The following is a 20,294-nucleotide window of genomic DNA, read 5'->3' on the forward strand; positions in this document are numbered from 1 at the left end:
TTTCATACTTCTAACATGCACAGAGCAAAAAATAACCTGAAAAAGAACAATTGCCTTTCAAAATACTTGAAAATAAATATTTCTAGATGACACATTTTTATAGGTTTATGTTTTTAATAGAGTTTTGTAGTTATTTTTCTCCCATATATCACAGGCTTGACATGTTACTGTAGCTTATTTCACAGAAACAAATTAAGCTTGCTAGTGCCATGCAGAGAAGTCATAGTGAGTACCCAACAGAAAGAATAGATTCGCAAGGAAGGTGAAAGCTGGTTAAATGGGTAGCCAGACTTCCTGAGACATCAGCTGTACAAGGGAATAGGGGTAGGAATACAGGTACCAAAATAACTCCACTGTAAGTGTATGTCTAGACTGTATCCCTCAGTCGGCAGAGGGATGCAGTTTAGGCAGGTCAACATTGCAAATAAGGCAGGGATTTAAATACCCCGTGCCTAATTTGCATTAAAATGGTCACCACATTTTGCCGACTCAGCACTTTGTCGGCAAAAAGTGGCAGTCTAGGGGGGATCTGTCAAGAAAGAAAGCCTTTTTCGACAGATCCCTGGCATAAAAGTGTGAATAGGTCAAAGTGAATTTAAGCTTCAAATTTAGATGAGTAAAGACAGCCAATAAGGATGTACCAGTAGTTTGTAAAACAGAAATTGGGCTTCTATTTTACTGTCTTGGGGATAGGGTAATTTAAAAGGGAAACTGGGAATTTGCTTCACTCTTAACTCTATTTTCTTAATGACGTACCAGATAACGCTCTTAGCAAATACAAAACGGCTGTGTCTACACTGTACCCCTTTTCCGGAAAAGGGATGCAGATTAGACACTTTGGAATAGCAAAATCCGCAGGGCATTTAAATATCTCCCGCGGCATTTGCATTAACACGGCTGCCGCTTTTTTCCGGCTTGGGGATAAGCCGGAGAAAAGCGCCAGTCTAGACATGATTCTCTGGAAAATAAGCCCTTTTCCAGAGGATCTTTTATTCCTACTTGAAAGTAGGAATAAGAGATCCTCCAGAAAAGGGCTTATTTTATTCCTACTTGAAAGTAGGAATAAGAGATCCTCCGGAAAAGGGCTTATTTTCCGGAGAATCACGTCTAGACTGGCGCTTTTCTCCGGCTTATCCCCAAGCCGGAAAAAAGCGGCAGCCGTGTTAATGCAAATGCCGCGGGGGATATTTAAATCCCCTGCGGATTTTGCTATTCCAAAGTGTCTAATCTGCATCCCTTTACCGGAAAAGGGGTGCAGTGTAGACACAGCCAACCTGATTTGTTCATGTCACATCATTCATAATGCATAATTCAACATTGTTGCAGCAATTCTGTTCCATCTATGAGAAAGGCACACACCACAACCCCTCATAGCAATCTGTTGAGCACTCACAAGTTGTGCTAGTTCATCTCCTGGCCTGACCCAAAGAATGGGAGCTGCACCTGTAGATGGGGAGGATGTCACAAATTCCACCTTCCTCCCCGCCCCCGCCAGAAGCAAAGCCAGACGTACTGACTGTTTCCTGGGAGCTGCACAGTGCAACAGCTAGCAGAGAGCTGGCCAACCCCTCTGATCTGTGCTGCCAACCAGCCAACAGCTCAGTCTGCCAGGCTGACCATAGCCTCCAGGATCCCTTTTTAACCAGGTGTTCCAGGCCAAAAACAAACACCTGGTCACCTAATTACTGAAGATGAATGTCTCTGCACTGCTAAGCATCATATGTGATCTCCGAAATTACATAAGATGATTGTACTTGAGATCTTATGAATCTGCATTCTGGCTTCATTAATTATTTGTCTTATTCTCCATTAAGAGGTTACTGTATACTTTCCCTCTCTATAGGCAGTGGAGAGGATTTATTATCTGTCAAGTTTCTAGTATGCAGCTTTATTATCATTATTATTATTTGTTGTTAAGTGGAATACAGATGGGAGGTAGGGAGGAGAGAAGTTCATCTTTAAAAGCATGTATTTGTCTTGGTCAGCTCTTCACACTGGTTTCCAAATCATTAACTTCCAGAACCCTGCTTTTGTTTTCTTAGCTATTTTCAGACAAGAAGCCAGGATGTGATAAGATACATCAGGCTGTGTGAGTCAGGCAGCAAATCCGAAAATCTGAAGAATGCTTTTCCCCACAAATCCATGCTTATTCCAAGCAGTACAGAATTTAAACCAAATGGCACAGAAAAGCCTTGTGTGATCTGGAAAAAAAGCATTTAAGAACATAAAAACAGCTATACTGAGTCAGACCAAAGGTCCATCTAGCCCAGTATCCTGTCTTCCAAGAGTAGCCAATGCCACATGCCCCAGAGGGAGAGAACACCACAGGTAATCATCACATGATCCCTCTCCAGTCATCCATCTCCAGGCTCTGAAAAACAGAGGCTAAGGACACAATTCCTACCCATTCTGGCTAATAGCCATTGATGGGTCTAACCTCCATTAATCTATCTATCTCTTTTTTTAACTTTGCTGAAGTCCTAGTCTTCACAACATCCTCTGGCAACGAGTTTCACAGGTTGACTATGCGCTGAGTGAAGAAAAACTTCCTTTTGTTTGTTTTAAACCTGCTACCTAATTTCATTTGGTGACACCCTCCCCCCATCCCAGTTATTATGGGAACAAGTAAATAACTTTTCCTTATTCACTTTTTCCACACCAGTCATCATTTTATAGACTTCTCTCATATTCCCCCTTGGTGTCCTCTTTTCTAAGATAAAAAGTCCAAGTCTTTTAAATCTCTCTTCATTTGGGTCCCGTTCCAAATCCCTAATCATTTTTGTTGTCCTTTTCTGAACCTTCTCCAGTTCCAAGATATCTTTTTTGAGATAAGGCAACCACATCTGTATGCAGTATTCAAGATGTGGACATATCATGGTTTAATATAGAGGCAATACGTTATTCTGTTTTATTCTCTATGTCTATTCTCTATCCACTGCACATTGAGGGCACTAAATGTAGTCCAAACTACATTCTTCTTCCAAAAGAGGAATGAAAATGAGCCCGACTGAAAATGCAAATGAAGCGCAGTTTTATAAATCTCGTGCTTCATTTGCATAATCGCATGAGAGCGCTTTTTTCGAAAAAAGGTTTGGTTTTTTTTTAAAGAAACTGCATTTTTTCAGGAGTACGGGTTCTTTCAAAAAAAGGTTTGTGGTTTTTTAAAGAACCCCATCTACACTGCAGTTTCTTTTTCAAAAAACCCTTTTTGGAAAAAGCGCGCTCACGCGATTATGCAAATGAAGTGTGAGATTTGTAAATCCACGCATCATTTCCATTTTTGATTGGGCTCATTGACATTCCTCTTTCGGAAGAGGAATGTAGTTTAGACATAACCTGAGTGGATGTTTTCACAGAACTATCCACAATAACTCCAAGATCTCTCTCTTGAGTAATTATAGCTAAATTAGTCCACATCATATTGTATGTATAGCTGGAATTATTTTTTCCAATGTGCATTATTTTACATTTATCAACATTAAATTTCATTTGCCATTTTGTTGCCCAATCACTTAGTTTTGTGAGATCTTTTTGAAGCTATTCACAGTCTGCTTTAGTCCTAACTATCTTGAGCAATTTAGTGTCATCTGCAAATTTTGCCACCTCACTTTTCACCCCTTTCTCTAGACCATTTATAAATAAGTTTAATAAGATTGGTCCCAGTCCGAACCCTGGGAGGACACCAAGGATTACCCCTCTCCATTCTGAAAATTTATCATTTAAGGTAGCAAGAAATTTTATCTCTACATCCTGTCCTGAGGTGATTTGTACCCAGGTCAATATGGGATAGTTAAATCCCCCACTGTTATTGAGTTTTTCGTTTTGCTAGCCTCTCTAATCTCCCTTAGCATTTCAAAATCACTCTCACTATCCTGGTCAGGTGGTCAGTAATATATCCTTACTGCTATATTCTTATTATTAGAGAATGGAATTACTAGCCACTGAGATTTTATGGAACATTTTGGTTCATATAAGGTTCTTACTTCATTTGATTCTACATTTTCTTGAACATATAGGACCACTCCCCCACCATCATGACCTTGTCTGTCCTTCTGATATATTTTGTACCGTGGTATGACTGTGTCCCACTGATTGTCCTCATTCCACCAAGTTTCTGTGATGCCTATAATATCAATATCTTCCTTTAATACGAGGCACTCTGGTTCACCCACCTTATTATTTAGACTTCTAGCATTTGTATATAAGCACTTTAAAAAATTCTCACTATTTATCTGTCTGCCATTTCATGATGTATTAGACTTTTGCAGTTGATTGTTTCTCATCTGATCTTACCCATACCTTATCATGTTTCATCCTCTCCTCCTGACTAGAACATAGAGAATCTCTATTAATAGACCTTCCCCTAAGAGAGATCTCTGTCCAATCCATGTGCTGCTCCACACCCAGAGGCTTTTCCCAAGTCATTAGTTTAAAGACATTTGCAATGTCACTGGTCAAAATTAATCTCTGATTCAATCCCAGTGAATTCAGTGACGTTGGGTCCAATTCATTCCAGCATTAACCCAGAATTTGGACAAATATGTTTATTTTGGGCTTTTGTTAAATAGTTATGTCACCTTTTAATAGCATGAATAATTGCCTCAAAACTGATCTGCAAATATAAGAGATTCCAGCAACTTGATCCACACCAAAATCAGGCTACAAAATATCCAGTCAGCATACAGCCTACTATAAAATACCACTATGAGCCCCATGCTTCTGTTAGTGCCATAGCACTACAGCCATTCAGCTCTCACTCTGAAGTTGACCCAGCATGAACCACACTGTAAAGTCACAATCAGCATAAAACTTGGCTAAAGAATGGAACCTACACAAAGGAACAAGAATGGGGATAGGCATAAAGAGATACTTGCCTCTCTAGAGGACTAAGGCCACTTTGTTATAACAATCTCGCATTATGGACAAAAAGGAAAACATATTACTAATGATGCTGGCTACAAAAGATATATATAAATATATCACCAACACAGAAACCCTCATATTTTTAACTAAATTGAATCATATATAATGCTGTACATCTTCATACAAATGTAGCTATTTTAAAAATCTGGAAATAAATAAACCTTCTAAAAATGCTTAGAAGAAACATTGGAACATTTTGTCTTTGGGAAATTCTCAACAGCCTTATGGGCAATAGCATTTCCTCATGGCTAGAGTACTGAACTAGGAATCTTGATATCTAGACTTAGTCATAAACTCTCCCATTTGCCCAGGGATGAATTTAGGCAAGTTGTTGCTCTGTGTCTTAGCTTCCTCACTTGTAAACTGAGGATAATGATACTGACCTTTGTAAAATGTTTTAAAATCTGTAGATGGAAAGCATATATAAAAGTTAGATATTATTACTAGGAAACAAATCATCATAATCAATTGTTTGAGAAAAACACACATGGTACTACCGACACTTATCCAAAGACATGGACACAGGTCCTGCTATTCCAACATAACACTGGTGCTGATGCCAGGTGTTCAGAAATCATGATTAGTGCCACCCTCCAAAAATGGGACTGATTTTAAAAATCATAAGATTTAAAAATACTGCAATTGGAGCTCTGGCTTTTGCACCCCTAGGGGTCACGTTTAGAGGTTTAGCTTCCTTTTGTTTTTTAACTGAAAGAAAAGATTCTTGTGCTTTCACATAGCTCTAGGGTTTGGCCTGCAAGACTCACAATAAAAATGTGGAAGATGGCAACACTAAATCTGGAACACTTATGAGGTGGGTAAAGTGTTGAAGTGATGGTAATTCTGAATAGCAGAATGGAAAGACAGGGCAGGATATGTGAGAATGAAGAAGCTATTTATGGCAAGAGGATTAACTGTTGTGTGTTTAAAATGAATTTTGTGTTACTTAAGGTGACCAGAATTTGAAAACGTGCGAGGAGGACACTAAGTTGACAAAAAAAAATACTTGTATATTAGGCCGATATTTTTTGGTCGAGCAAAAAGAAAAAAAAAAGGAACACGGGATAGTTTTTTGGCAAAGTAGGACATAATTATTGGGGAGGACAAGCCCCTCAAAAGGAGGACTGTCCTCAAAGGAGGGTGTCTGGTTACCTTATATTACTTGAGGGAGAAGGGATACTGTATTGGTGCCCAAGTTTTCCTGGCCTTGCTGTAAGTGTTAGCATCCCCCCTAAATCCAATGGAAGCTAGAGGCTCATGTCACTGCAGAAATTTGTTTCTCACTGCTCTACGATTTTCTCACACATTGATATATCTGTAATGACACAGAATAATGAGTATCTATCTGAACTGACTCCATAAAAGCAAGAAATCCACAGGGTAAGAGGAGAATGTAGAAACGGGAATTGATCTGGTAGTTCCACTGTAGGAGAAGGAAGTGCTTCTTCAAGTATAGATTGCACTTGTGACTTGTGCTCAGCTCTACTAGTCAGGCATCCAGCTGCATGCTTTCCATCATTATTTGAGAATGTCCAAACAGGAGGAAAATTATGGATGTGCACAAGCACTAAGGAGGATCAGGGAGGACTGGTCATGAAGGCCCTGAATGAAGAATCCCACCCACTGAACTACCAACGCCACTTAAAACAGCAGCCAGCAGATTTCCTTTTTTTCCATCCAATTTTGACAAGCTCCAATCCCACTTAGTTTACAAGATATGGCACAAACGCAGCCTGAGGTGTTTTGTTTTGATAGCAAACTAAATACTCACATAAACCCCATGAAGCTTGATAATGTTAGGTTTCAGTAGTTGCCCTGAGGCAGCTTTGAACTACAGTATATAGTCTCTTCTTTGCTAATTTTTTCCCTTGAACTGAGGTTTTTCACATGTTAAACTCTCCACCATGATTCCTTTCCAGTTCACTTAATCCTCCCCAAATTCCCACTCCCCCAATCACTCTTTCTAGGGCTGTATGTCCCTAAGAAAATAACCAAGAAGTAACAGCGAAAGATAACAAATATTTAATAAATAGCAGAAAAAGCATATTTGCCTCAAAATAAAGTACATTTTTTACATTTTCTGAGTGAAGTGACTAAAAGGTCTAATGTAAAAGGTTCATAATTGTCATTTCCTGTATATTTCTGAAATTGCTGCATTGTGCTTTCAGGAAATTTTGCATTAGCTGTAGGTTTCTTTTCCCCTCCAGATGCTTCTTGGTCTTCATTTGTTGACATTAGAGTCTTTCAAATAGACAGTTATCATTCATACTGAAATTGGGTCAGAAAGGTAAAAATATTTCTTGGGAACAAATGCAACATGACTGATTTTTGATCTCTCCTTTAATTACAATTTATGACAGCTCCTTTCTCTGGAAGATTTTGCACACAATGTTATTTAGGCTCTTAACTTTAACATTTTGCTATTGTCAAGGCTTCTGTGAGGGTTTCGGGGTGCGATCACCCCCTCCCGGTCCGGGAGGGGGGGTCTGCGGACCCCTTTTGGTCCTCCTTTTGTCCTGTGTTGTCCCTGGGCCGCCGATGTGGGGTCCGGGCCCCTGGGGTGCGATCACCCCCTCCCAGCCAGAAGGGGGGGGTCAGCGAACCCCGGGCCGTGAGTGCACGCCGAGCGGGATGGGGCCGGAGCCCCTAGCTTTAGGTCTTCCTCCCCAGTCCGGGGTTCTAGTTTGGTCCCTGTCGGTTAGTGTGGCTGTCGGGTGCTGGACGCTCCCCGTGTGGAGGGAGGGGGACCTGGTCCCGCCCTCTCTCCGGGTCCCAGCCCGGGGCCCTAAGCGCCGGGGCCACTAGCGCCCCGGCACGGTGGACGAGGGGGGTGAGGATTCTCCCCCCTGTGGCTCGTCCACCCACGGCCGCCAGAAGCGCCCTGCCCCGGGCTCCTTCCTCCCTCCCGTTGGGTCTGCCGGCCGATCCCCGTCGCCCTGGCGCCTACCTCGACTCGGCGGTCTGTGGCGTCTCACGTTCCGGAGGAGTCTCGGGGGTGAGTTCTCCAGCCCTGGCGCGCTCCTGGCCGTCCCGGTCCCTCCTGACTCGGCGCGGCGGGGTCCGCCTGCCATCTGGCGAGGGGCTGAGTGCTCGCCAGGGGCAGTGGCTGTCTCGGAGGCCCCGGGACCAGCGCCGGGCCGGCAGCCGGGCTGTGTGGCGCCCTCGCTCCGTGCTGTGCCGGGGGCTGCTCCTCCGCCGCCACGAGGAGCCTGCACCCCGCTTCTCCGGCGGCGGGCACTTTTAAACTGGCCCGCCGCGCCGGCCGCCGCCCGGGGCCCCGCCCCTTCCGGGCGCGTCCCCGCTGTCGGCCTTCGCCAGTGGCCGTGCGCCCTGGCCCCGCCTTCCCTGCGTGGGCTGGCGGGGGGTGAGCCGCCCGTCAGCTGCCGGCGCAAGCGCGGGGGAAGCGCCCCCACCTGCCGTCCCCGGTGGCTGGAGTTGCGGGGTTGCCGGGGGGTCTGGGGCTGGCCGGCAGAACCCCACCGGTGGGGACTCGGCTCGCCCCGCCCCCGGGAGAGTGACGGCCGGCGGGGGCTCCGCTCCCCTCGCCCCTGGTCAGGGGCCGGCCCGTCACAGCCTCCAGAACATATAATTTTATTATACTAATCATTGCCAGCCTTTTATCTCTGAAGATGCAGTTCCACCTTAGAATAACAAGTAATTTACAACTTATTTATATCTGTTGTACCAATGTAGCACATAGTGAAGATGGGTGATAAACTCCATCTCCCCAAAGACAGTAGTTACATCAGCAGGAGAAGTTCTCATGGTTGGCCTAGCACTATCTATACCAGGGGTTAGGTAGTTATACCAATATAAACTGATAGAGTAGACCAAGCCTTAAGTCTCTTGGCATCCACATAATCATTTTAGTTCACAGCAACAAAACCATGACAATGCTTTACATAATTCAGTATTCTATGCTTAGTGTTTTATTAAAAGTCAGAACTGTAGTACTACAGTACTACAAAATCTGACATGTCCTCCATAAGATGCTTATTCAACTCTTCTCTCTTCTCTTTGACAAGTTTCCAATTTTATAACCAAAATTCACTACAATCCCTTCCCCCTTCCCAAATAAATATTTGGCTAAAACTTAAAATCCATAAGTTAGCTGTAAATAGCTATTTCCACAACAGAAGCATGCACACTATTGCTAACAATTCCACCTACACATTTTTGAAATACAGGGCAAAAAAGGAATGTCTTAATGGAGAAAATATCATGGCACTATCCTGCAATATAACGAGCAGTGGGAGTTAAGAGAACTCAGCATCCTGCCAATAGCCAGTCCTGCTTGTGTTTTTTTGTCTTAATGGGCTTTGAATCAGGTCCTTAAGTCAATGGACAGTGTTTCACTGAATTCAGTGGCCCCACAACAGCCAGCTAGACAGGTGGGAGTCAGGTGCGTGCACCTGAAGATGTGGTGATATTGTGGCTGGGGACAATGCCAGTTAACAATGTTTTCCAGTTAACAGAGTGCCAGGTAGCAAAGCTTTCAATGCAATGTACTTTTAATCATTAATGCCATTTTGAGACTTTTTCTAGAATATGTAGACTATAAAAATAGAACTACTATTCAAATAAAAACAGGTTTTTTCGTGCAATTCAGGTTGCAAACAATGCAGAAAATGTTTAAATACAGACAGAATCCTGTGTAACAAGAAGCTGAGAGGCTATCCATGATGAAAACTGACAACATTCCTGATCCTTCAAACAGTCATTAGTGGAACTAGATATGCATAAAGTTAAGTACATGCAAAATCTTTGAAGGATCAGCGACTTAGACATTAAGATCTTTGGAGTAGAGACTATCTCCTCTGTTTTGCCTAAAAGCACCTAGTAAATGGTGACACCAAATAAATTACTTTTCATGGATCTAATAAAGCAAGGTATACTTTACTGTAAATATTACTCGTTACACAAATGTTTGCAAGGAGAATTTTATTATTTGCTCTGTGACACTAAATAAGGCTGTTCCTGTCATAAAAATAGTGCTTATGAAACACATACTACTGAAGAAAAATTATTTATATGCCATTTTGTGGTTATCAAGTCTATTATTCTTTTCTAACTTAAAAAATACTCATGTTATTTTATTTGTGAATATTTAAAATGTTTATTAAAATGCAACAATATGAAACCAGGAAAATTGTGCTAGTAGACATCTCCTATGTTATATCCATGTTCCAAAGGAAATGGATTTGGACCTGTACCATGTAGCCAGTTATTCAAGAAGAAAATTCACATGATAAGAGTTAATTATTAAGGGATGGGATTGAGGAGAAAGAACACAAATGAATAAGAGACAGCTAAATGAACCTTCTGTTTCAGATCAGTTTGAAAACCAAAAGGCAAGCACAAAGTTTGAACCTCCAGAAAAGTTACCTCTGACTTTACAGTTATTTTCCCTTCTTTTCTCTTGAAATAATTTGGGACCAAAATTGGAGATGGTACAACAGCTTCTGTCGTTATATTGCTACTTTCTGACAAATTTCCAATTTTTCAAAGTATGAGTCATATCTACCTCTTAAAATGTATGCAGGGAAACAGTTTATAGATATCAAGAGCAATCAAATATTTTTGAGCACAGAGTAACAGCTACAGATGCTTGTTTTGTAACTCCACTCCAATTGAACTGATGAAGTGGGTTTCACCCATGAAAGCTTATGCCCTAATAAATATGTTAAGTCTATAAGGTGTCACGGGACTCCTCATTGTTTTTTGCAGATACAGACTAATATGGCTATCCCTCAGATTAAAATAGGTTAGGTTTAACTTTTATAGCACCAAGGATAAGCTTACGTGTTCATCGGCCGTCCTCAAACCCTCGTCAGTCCTCACAGTGGGACAAAATACTTTTCACCTCCATCTAATCTGTATTGATGGCCAGCTTTCCAATTTTAGCTTCCAGCTGGTTCTCTTCCTTTTATATGTACTCCTATCTGACTCCCACTTGCCCATGATTCCCAGCTGATCTGTGAACCAATGGTGGGGAGGCTGTTCAGACAAATTAGAGAGATCAGTAAGTATTTCCAGAAGGGGGAAGGGAAGGCAATACAGTACTTGATCCACAAGGATCAAGTTCCACACTGCCTCTCTACCACTGGAAAACCTTTAAATTACTCCTACTAACATCCCTTATCAGAATTATTAAACTCTTAGAAACAGCCAGGTCTCAGGTGCTATCCTCTTGAATACTAGCTAGTTTCCTAAGAATTTTAGAAACATGCGTCTGTATGTATAGTCTGTCCGTCTATTCATCTGTGAGTATGTTTGTTCAAGAACTCCTCCAAAATAGTGAGGGCTAGGATCACCAAATTTGGTATGCAGCTTTATCTTATCATAACTTAAAGGAAGTCCAGGGTTTGGTTGTGCCAGGATAATGGGATGTGCATGAAGTGCAATTGTTTTTCATAAAATGGAAGGGGAGGGCTCTGGCAGGAGAAAGTTATACTGCATATGACCACAGGGAGCAGCAAGGAGATGAGGGGTTTCCAGTGGTAGAGAGGTTCCAGAGATGGGAGCGTTATAACACCACTGGGCCAGCGGGGAACAGAGGTGGAATAAGGGACAGCTATCTACTGTGTATTTCAGAGAGTCTGTCTGATTGTGTTTGTCTGTGTGTGTCAGTCCATCCCCCAATTGTGTTCGCTGGAGCTGCAGCAGCCAAGGATGGGCATTTCTCACTTGGCCTTAAGCTGCTGCAGTGAGAGAGGGCTGGGGTTGTCCTTTCTCCCTGTTGCATCCCGCATGCTGAACCCCTTGTTCCCAGCTCCACCCCAGAACAATGATTTAAATGAACAAAAAAAGTACTTGGTTTAAGGACCCATACAATGCCAGGTAAACCTTTTATTATGAAACTAAAATATAACCATGACTGACACAATCGTACAATTTTATCTGTAAGATGACTACCCCAAAAGGCAGTAAGAAAGAGCTTTCAGTCTCCTTGTGTTTGTGCATCCTGGCAACAAAAGCTTCATTGGGGGAAATTTATATTTTCCCCTTGTACACTGAACTCTGGGTCTCCCGATCTCATCTACAAACGTAAAACGTCAAAAGAGACAAATTGCAATGTTCTATTAAAGAAATGATTTATTTCCACTAAGATTACTAGCTATGTCATATCCTCATGTGAATTATGAATGAACTGTCTTTGAACCAGTTCTCTGTGTGAATGGCAAAGTCATTCAAATATTGTAACTTCTGTGATACACTATTAACAGCTTATTGTATATCTGCTATTTTTTCAGATCAGAACCCTCTTGCCTAAAAGTCCTTAACTCAAACTGCTTTTTTACTAAAAACAGATTAGCACCTGCTATATATTAGATATAACAGTATCTACACTATATTCCCTATTGCACTCCTGCTCTCAGAATTCCAGAAAAGATGTTATGACAATGGAATCAACAGATCTGACAACTTACAGGAGACAGATTAACATATTTAATAAGGTCTATGAACGACAATCCTGGGACTGTGGGAAAGGACTAAAAACACTTTGACTAAATCATGCAATGGAGGATCCAGCACATGCTGGGAACTTAGTTTTGATTTCTGGATTCCTATTGTGTTCCAACATCATTCAAATGTACTGTGTTTAGGAATTAAAGTTGTTGGAAAAATCATGCAAGGAAACTCATAAAGGTCTGCTATGGAAAACCTGAGTAGTTTTCTATGGACATGAGGTTTAGTCCAACAGTCATTAAAACCAATGGGAGCCTTTTCACTATCTTCAATGAACACTCAAGTTGACAATTATAAAACATACCATAATCCAAGGGCTAGGAGGTAAATGTGGAGAGGACTTTGTCTTTACTCTCATCCAGTTTCTTATCTCAAATCTCGGTAACTGCAACATCCTTAAACTCTTTGGGACAAGGAGTGGGGTTTTTTGGTTCTGGGTTTGTACAGCACCTAGCACAACGAAGGCCTGTTCTGTGACTAGAGCTCCTAGCTGCTACAGTAGTACCAATAAATAAAATTATAATAATGCTACTCAGTTTTGTTTCTTTTGTTCTGCATCTGTCCTATTTTTATTTTCTGCTCCAAGCTACAGTTTCTGCCCTAGGTGTAAAGTTTATCGACCTTCAGAATACAGCATTTCTTGGATTTAACATGTATCTACAATGGTATACCATTTACACTGCTATCAAAGGCAACAAGTGAGGGAGCAGGAGCCAGTGCAGGGGGGAGCCAGCCAGTTCCCCCCAACATCATCTCTCTGGGGGGTGGGGAAGACAGAGGCGCAGTGGGGGATGAGGCACAAGCCGGGAATCAGTTGCTGTCCAGCTGCTACTACATCTAAACTGCAGAGCCACAACGAGGTTAGCTCCCCGGGGTGGTGCAAGCCAGGACTAAGCAGTCCCCACTTGCACCCCCCAGGAACTAACCCTACTACAGCTCTGCCTTTTAAATGTAGTAAGAGCCAGTGGGCTCTTACGAAAAGGCAGAGGTGCAATGGGGGGCTGGGTACAAGCTGGGAATCAGCTGATTCCTGGCTCACATCCAATCCCAGATGCTGCACCTCTGCTTTTTAAATGTAGTAAGAGCCGCTACTCATGCTACATTTAAAAAGCAGAGGCACAGTGTCTGGGACCGGGCATGAGCAGGGACGGCTGCTTTTGTCTTAAACACGGTGGCTGTGTCTACACTGGCAAGTTATTCCGGAAAATCAGATGATTTTCCGGAAAAACTTGCCAGCTGTCTACACTGGCCGCTTGAATTTCCAGAAAAGCACTGACGATCTAATGTAAAATCATCAGTGCTTTTCCGAAAAAACTATGCTGCTCCCGTTCGGGCAAAAGTCTTTTTCCGGAAAACTATTCCGGAAAAGGGCGAGTGTAGACAGCACAGTTGTGTTTTCCACACAAAAAAGCCCCGATCGCGAAAATGACAATCGGGGCTTTTTTGCGGAAAAGCGCGTCTAGATTGGCCACGGACGCTTTTCCGGAAAAAGTGCTTTTCCGGAAAAGCATCCTGCCAATCTAGACGTGCTTTTCCAAAAATGCTTTTAACAGAAAACTTTTCCGTTAAAAGCATTTCCGGAAAATCATGCCAGTGTAGACATAGCCACAATGTATTTCAGGAGTGACAAAACATTTTAGAAATAAGGCTGGAGTGGTAGCTTGGTAACATCCATCAAACTGATGGAAGCACTATTACACTGCAAGAAAGAGAAGACAGAATCCCATAAAAGAGAGACGAGATGGGTATAGTGGGTATTGTAAAAGCTTCATATCTTTGTGTTTAATTTCCTTTTACTACATAATGCTGGATGTGCTCTGGAAATTAAAGAGTGTGACTTGTACCCTTCACTAATAGAAAGGAAGAGCTTCCCGGTTTTGATATATTTACTTCTAAATATGTTAAAATTTATATTGAATATAAAAAGACCATCTATCCTGGATACTAGATAATTTGGCATAAATTAAAATTATAATGAGTTAAAAACACGAAAAGGAAACTACTAGAAATGAGACTCAACCCTAGCCACTACCCCTCAACCACATCCACAAATCACAATGTGTGTCATATGCATTCGGCATAAAAGGGCACATTTTGAAAGAAACACATTTTGTATATAATACATATAGCATGTCCAAGATCAGCAATAACCGGAGAATAACTCGTTAGTGGTTGCAATATCTTTAAATGTGACTCATGATCAAAAGACAATATTTCAGCTGGCAGTGCTCCTTGATTAAAAAGCATCACTAAATATTAATGAAAAAAACTTCTATTCATGGCAAAAGAGACAAAAAAAGATAAAAATATTAAAAACCCAATGTTCACAGCTTCTGATTTAAAAGGTTTCTAGGACAGAGGAGACTGTATTATGAGGTATTGTAATAATAATAAAGAATTTAATCCAGAAACTTTTAAATTAAGTATTATATTAAACTCCTTTAAAATTCATTACTGAAAACATGTATTACATGCTGATAAAATCCAGATCCTGCAAAATATTGTGATTGGGTGGACACAACTGCTTTATGTGGCTCTTTATGAGCACAGCATAAAGTGTTTGCAAAGTACTGATGAATGGTGACAGAAAATCAAGGATAACACTGATTTAAATCTCCAAATAAACTACAATCACAGAACTGGTAGCATCCTTTACATCTAGGAATCATATTTATTTTTATTTTAGCTAAAATTGCTAATTGTTTTCAGTTCATATTTTTCCTTTTCTATGAAGAAACAAAGATTTGTATACTAAATTTTATCTGCCTCATTTCACCCATTTTCTTTATGTCCTAGTAAAACTTATTCATCTGGATTCACCTGAAATGTACTATATTCAATATTACACGTGCCAAAATGACATTGAAGTAATGATGCTCAAATTGCAAAGTCAATCACTCAAAAGTTTAAGAAATGTCAGAATTAAGTCAGCCTGTGCAACTTTAATTTATTCCTCTTTTGTGCATGCATTATGAGAGAATCTTTAGTTACACGATCACACGGTACTGTTGCCATAGAACTGACATCAATTCTGTGCATAGGATCAAATGATGCTCACTTTATGAGCAGCTATTAAATATTTGTTTTATCCTCATTGTTCAATGTGTGCCTGCAGCCTTTCTTTACTTGCATGCGATTTAAACCCTTCTTTAAAGAAAAAAATATTATTTTTCCTCGTGGGCTTTCCAATAGCACTTTTTACCCTATTATCAGGGTGCTTCACAGATATTACTGAATTCAGTTTTCACGATACTCCTGTGAAGTGAGAGGATACTACCTCCAGCTTTACAGAGGGGGAAATTAAAACACAAAAATATTAAGACAAAAAGTAACCACTAATACTGGGGGTCCAACATGAGATACCTAGGACCCTGATTTTTCAGAGAACTTATCATTCTATGAGGTTTAATATATACAAAGCACAGCTCCCATTGACTTCAGCTGCAGCTGTGAATGTTCAGCATCTCTGCAAATCAGAATACAGGATCTCAAACTGGGGAACAAGATCATGAGGAACACACAAATGGTAATTATATGTGAAAAGTCTAATTTAAATGACTTGTCCAGCATTGCATATGAACTCTGTGGTAGAGAGAGAGAGAAAAACCATTTCTCCAGGGTAGCATTTAGTTGCCTTAACCACAAGATCATCCTTTCTCTTCCCACAACCCTTTATTCCAGACACTATCCAGCTTCCAACTTCTGCAACAAATGAAACAAGGGCCCTACTGATAACCGTCTGCTTCACTAAACTGAGCCTTGATTCATCTCCAGATCCACTGAATGAGGCAGGAATCCAGTAGAAAAAAATTGTATGGGATTATGTAAAGATTGTATAACACATGAACACAAGAGAGTCAAATTAAGATTGCACAGGCAACTTTCATTCCATCATCTCTGACTTCTGAATATGCAACTTTGCAATCTTAATAATATTTTAATGTACTTGTTTGTGTCTTATTTCCTAAATTTTTTAAAAAAGAAACTGAAACAAGCCAAATTACATCCTAATGGCACTAACATGGCAGGGATGTAACATAGTACATGAGTAAACAGTTAACGGATGATCCTGGGCTCCCACAGAGCCACTCCTTTGCCCCTCCCTGTCCCCCGCACTGCTGTCTCTGATACAGAGGCAGCAGCAAGGGAGACAGGTGAAGAGCAGGCAGTTCTGTGGGAGTTGTTATGTGAGAAGAGCCAGATTAAAAGCCAGCTCCCCACCTCTTGAGCACTTACTGGTGTAATTGAAAGCAAAGGGTGATAATCTATCAGTATATGGAACTACAGGGAATGAGATACTTTTCCAGTTTATTCATAGGTATTTGCTGAAAACAGAAGAATGGTGCAATTTAAGATCTTGGTTTCCATTTGAGACTCTGGAGTGGAGTGTGCTCTAGTGGACACAAACTCTTCTCCCCATTCCCTGAAAGTTTGACTCCTTCTTCCTGTCCTTGTCCCATCCTTGGTTTCTCATCCTAGTCCCATTCTCCGCACTTTTCAAGCCCCAGTTTCCACTCCTCATGTTCTCGTCCAAGTCTCCTTATCCAGACATTCCTCAGTCCTTCCGCCAAGCTGCCAAGTTTCTCGCCAAGTTCTACTTGCCCAATCAGGCCAGTTCTCTGACTCCCAACTCCTCATCTGCTTTGTCCTTCCCCCCATAGCTGGCCTTCTGTTGCCATCCCCTACATGCTTTCCCCATTCCCTCTAGCTCTCAATTTCAATCTTATTTCCTAGGCTTTTAGTTAAGTCTCAGTCACACACATGGCTCCTTGTCTTAGTCTTTCTCCAGCTGGTCCCAGTTTTACCCCTGTTCCTCACAAAATTGGCCTCCTTCCTCCCATCCCCAATTTCCTTGCATAGCCAGCTTCAGTCTCCCAGAGCTCCATATACACTCACATCTTATCTACTGGGTCCCAGTCTCCACCATGGCTCTGTCTGTTTGTCCACACCGGCCCAATCTCTTTCCGACAGCTCCCAGACCTTTTACCTAGCCAGCCTGGTATACCTCTTTCCCCTGCCAACCTCCAGTTCCAGTTTACACACTCACCCCCAGCTTCTTGCAGGTTCAGATTTTGTCCACACTGAAGTAAAATCAGGCAGGCTCCTCATCCATGCTGCCTGGGCCTGGGCCTGGGCCTTACAGGACAGAAAAGCTCCCTGTTCTCAGCTCCAGGGACCTTGACCCAGCAGAGCCTGCAGCAACCCAGAGCCACAAATACAGGGTGATTCCTACTCAGCTCTGGGTTGGAGCATGCCCAGTGCAAAAAGAATCTTTGGATAGTTTAGCTACTAACATCTAAAAAGCTTCTGCTGAACATGTAAAAACCACCATTTTTCCTAGGCTTATAATTCGACCCAAAGAAACAACATGGCAAATATCAGTCTAAACAGTTAACATTCAGTAAAGTTATAAAAAGCTAAACACAGACTCTTATAAAGGAAAGGGTAAATCTATTTTAATAATAAGTGGTGCTACCAGTCTTGCCCATAATAATATTTGCCTGTGAAATAGAATGAAAATCAAATTAGACAAATCTCAACTCTTGTCAAGAAGTACTCAGTATAGTCTGGTACAAGCAGTCAATGGTCAGGTCAGAGTTACTCCGACAAGGATAGCATTATGACAATAGAAAATCCAGAACTCCTCAAAAATATTATTTTACATTATATTACAGTAGTGGTATTAGAGCATGCAGAGATAAATGTGTAATGTCAACCTGTGGAACTCCTTGCCAGAAGACATTGTAAAGACAAGGACTTTAACAGGGTTCAAAAATAGAACTAGATAAATACCTGGAAGCTAGCCAGGATGGGTAAGAATGTTTTCACTGGCCTCTGTTTATCAGTAACTGGGAAATGGACAATAAAGGATAGATCACTTGGTAATAACCTGCTCTGTTCATTCCTTCTGGGGCACGTGTCAGAAGGCAGGATACTGGGCTAGATGGACCTTTGATGATTCAGTATGGCTGTTCTTATGTTCTCATATTCCTATTCCTTCGCACACAGATTGTCTCACAAAATATCATTTACACAGCAGTCTTCAGTGACCATCACTCTCATTTTTAAACTGTGTTCATTAATATAATATTTCCCAGAGCTTGAAAAATGTACCCAACCTCCTACCGAGCAGAGGGCCATACAAAAAGTGAAAAATTGCCCTTTTTGAGAAGCCCTCTGCCAGAACGGATGCTTGGATTCTCACCAGAACATTGTCAGTTGACCAGTGTTTCTCTATCTGTGGCTTGCAACCACAGTAGGGAGGAGTGCCACCCACAAGCATGGAAAGCTTTATTCCAATCCTAAGCAAATAAAATCTTACCCACACATACCCTTAACCTTCACAGTCAAGTACTCTCAGGCTGTTTATGATACAGATCTTTATCAAAAGAAGGTACGCAAATTGCACACCACAATTTTCATACCTTTTTCCAATAGGTTTTTTTTTTTTGGAAGAGGCTTTTCCGAAATTTGCCCTGTCTACACTGGGCCAAATCTCAGAAAAAAAGCCCTCTTTCGGAAAAGCCCTTCTTCTTTCATGGAAGGAGGAAGACAGGGCCTCTGAAAGAACACATCTATTCTTCCACCAAAAAAAACCAAAAAAACAAAAACAAAAAACCACAAAGAACAGAAGCGTTTCCTGGTGGAGTTTTTCCGGGATACCTCTAGTGTCCCAGAAAAGCCCTGAGGTCTAGACATAGCCTCAGTCAACTTTTCAGAATGCACATACAAAGCTCAGAGCTCAAACTGGGCATTGCAGAGGGGCTACGATTCTTAAAAAGGGGGACTGCCCTGCATGTTGTCTATGACTGACTTTGTTCAAGCACTGCTATACTGAGGTAAATAAATCAAATAATACCAAGAACATACCCACACTCTAGAGGACTTATTTCTCCTCCAATAGGAAGCTGATCTGGACTGCTCAGTATCAAAAAAAAAGGGCAATAATATATGTAATCTTTTGCCTTCTTATTGTAGTTGCTCGCTTTTCTGGTCTAAAATAAAGCTCTTCAAAGAAAACTCTCACTGTAGTGTTGCAATTACAACCAAAAAAAACCAAAACACCAGGTAACAGATTAAGTAAACTATCCAAAATGGACACTTAAAGTACCATATAATGTAGTAGTTATTGCTAGTTATTAAGATTTAATTGTTGTATATTACCATTTATGTAACAGACAACGGAGTTACATTATTAATAAGAATCCATGCATACAAGAACAGCATTTCATATTCATAATTCACATTGATAACAGTGGCACTTCATTCTTCATTACTAAAACAAATTAAGCTTAAAAGAGAAAAGAATTCAGGAAATGTATTTATTCCTGTACAAACTGAATTGGCCTCAAAACAAGTACTTAATTTCACAAAATGTAATGTCAGTAGGATTGCATATCGCTTATGAGTTCTAACTTATCCCCTTGAAAATCCTATAGGAATAATGGCATGCTATTGTCAGTAGTGTAACTAATATGAGACGCCAGTGGTAGGCTGAGCAACTCATCTGTCAAAGTAATGACCCCAGTTCCTCTTCATGATAAATATGTTATTAACTGTATTTGATCTTTAAAATATAAAAGATGAAGTGAGTCTGCGCTGTGATTAAGAAAACTTGAATAGAAGTGATAGTGTGTGGGGGTTCTAATCAGTTTTGGCTTCTACTATTTTGTTTTATGTCCTCCAGTGACTGATATCTGCTAACTATTGAAGCTCAGATATAATTATATTCTTAACCTAGATGCAGCTCTGTGACAGACTATAAAATCACAGAGAAAAATATCCTTGTATATCAGGTATTTTGGAAAAAGTAGTTGTGAGGATACAAAACTCCCTGGCTGTGTCTAGACTGACAAGTTTTCCGGAAAATCAGCTGCTTTTCCGGAAAAACTTGCCAGCTG

At 41.1% G+C, this 20,294-nt stretch overlaps 1 protein-coding gene across 5 annotated transcripts in view; it reads right to left on the reverse strand.

Moving 5' to 3' along the window:
• PRR16 (proline rich 16) overlaps positions 1-20,294 on the reverse strand; it is a 234,536-nt gene that overhangs the window by 196,951 nt on the left and 17,291 nt on the right. Inside the window, exon 1 of one of the 5 annotated variants that reach the window (XM_075931958.1) lies at positions 7,871-9,800. The exons of the other annotated variants lie outside the window; for them this stretch is intronic. The gene's annotated coding sequence lies outside the window, so the exon portion shown is untranslated. Of the gene's footprint in view, positions 1-7,870; positions 9,801-20,294 lie in introns of those variants that run through there. 5 annotated transcript variants of the gene reach the window in all.

The sequence above is a fragment of the Pelodiscus sinensis genome, chromosome 6, assembly GCF_049634645.1.
Source record: "Pelodiscus sinensis isolate JC-2024 chromosome 6, ASM4963464v1, whole genome shotgun sequence".
NCBI classification, from domain to species: domain Eukaryota; kingdom Metazoa; phylum Chordata; order Testudines; family Trionychidae; genus Pelodiscus; species Pelodiscus sinensis.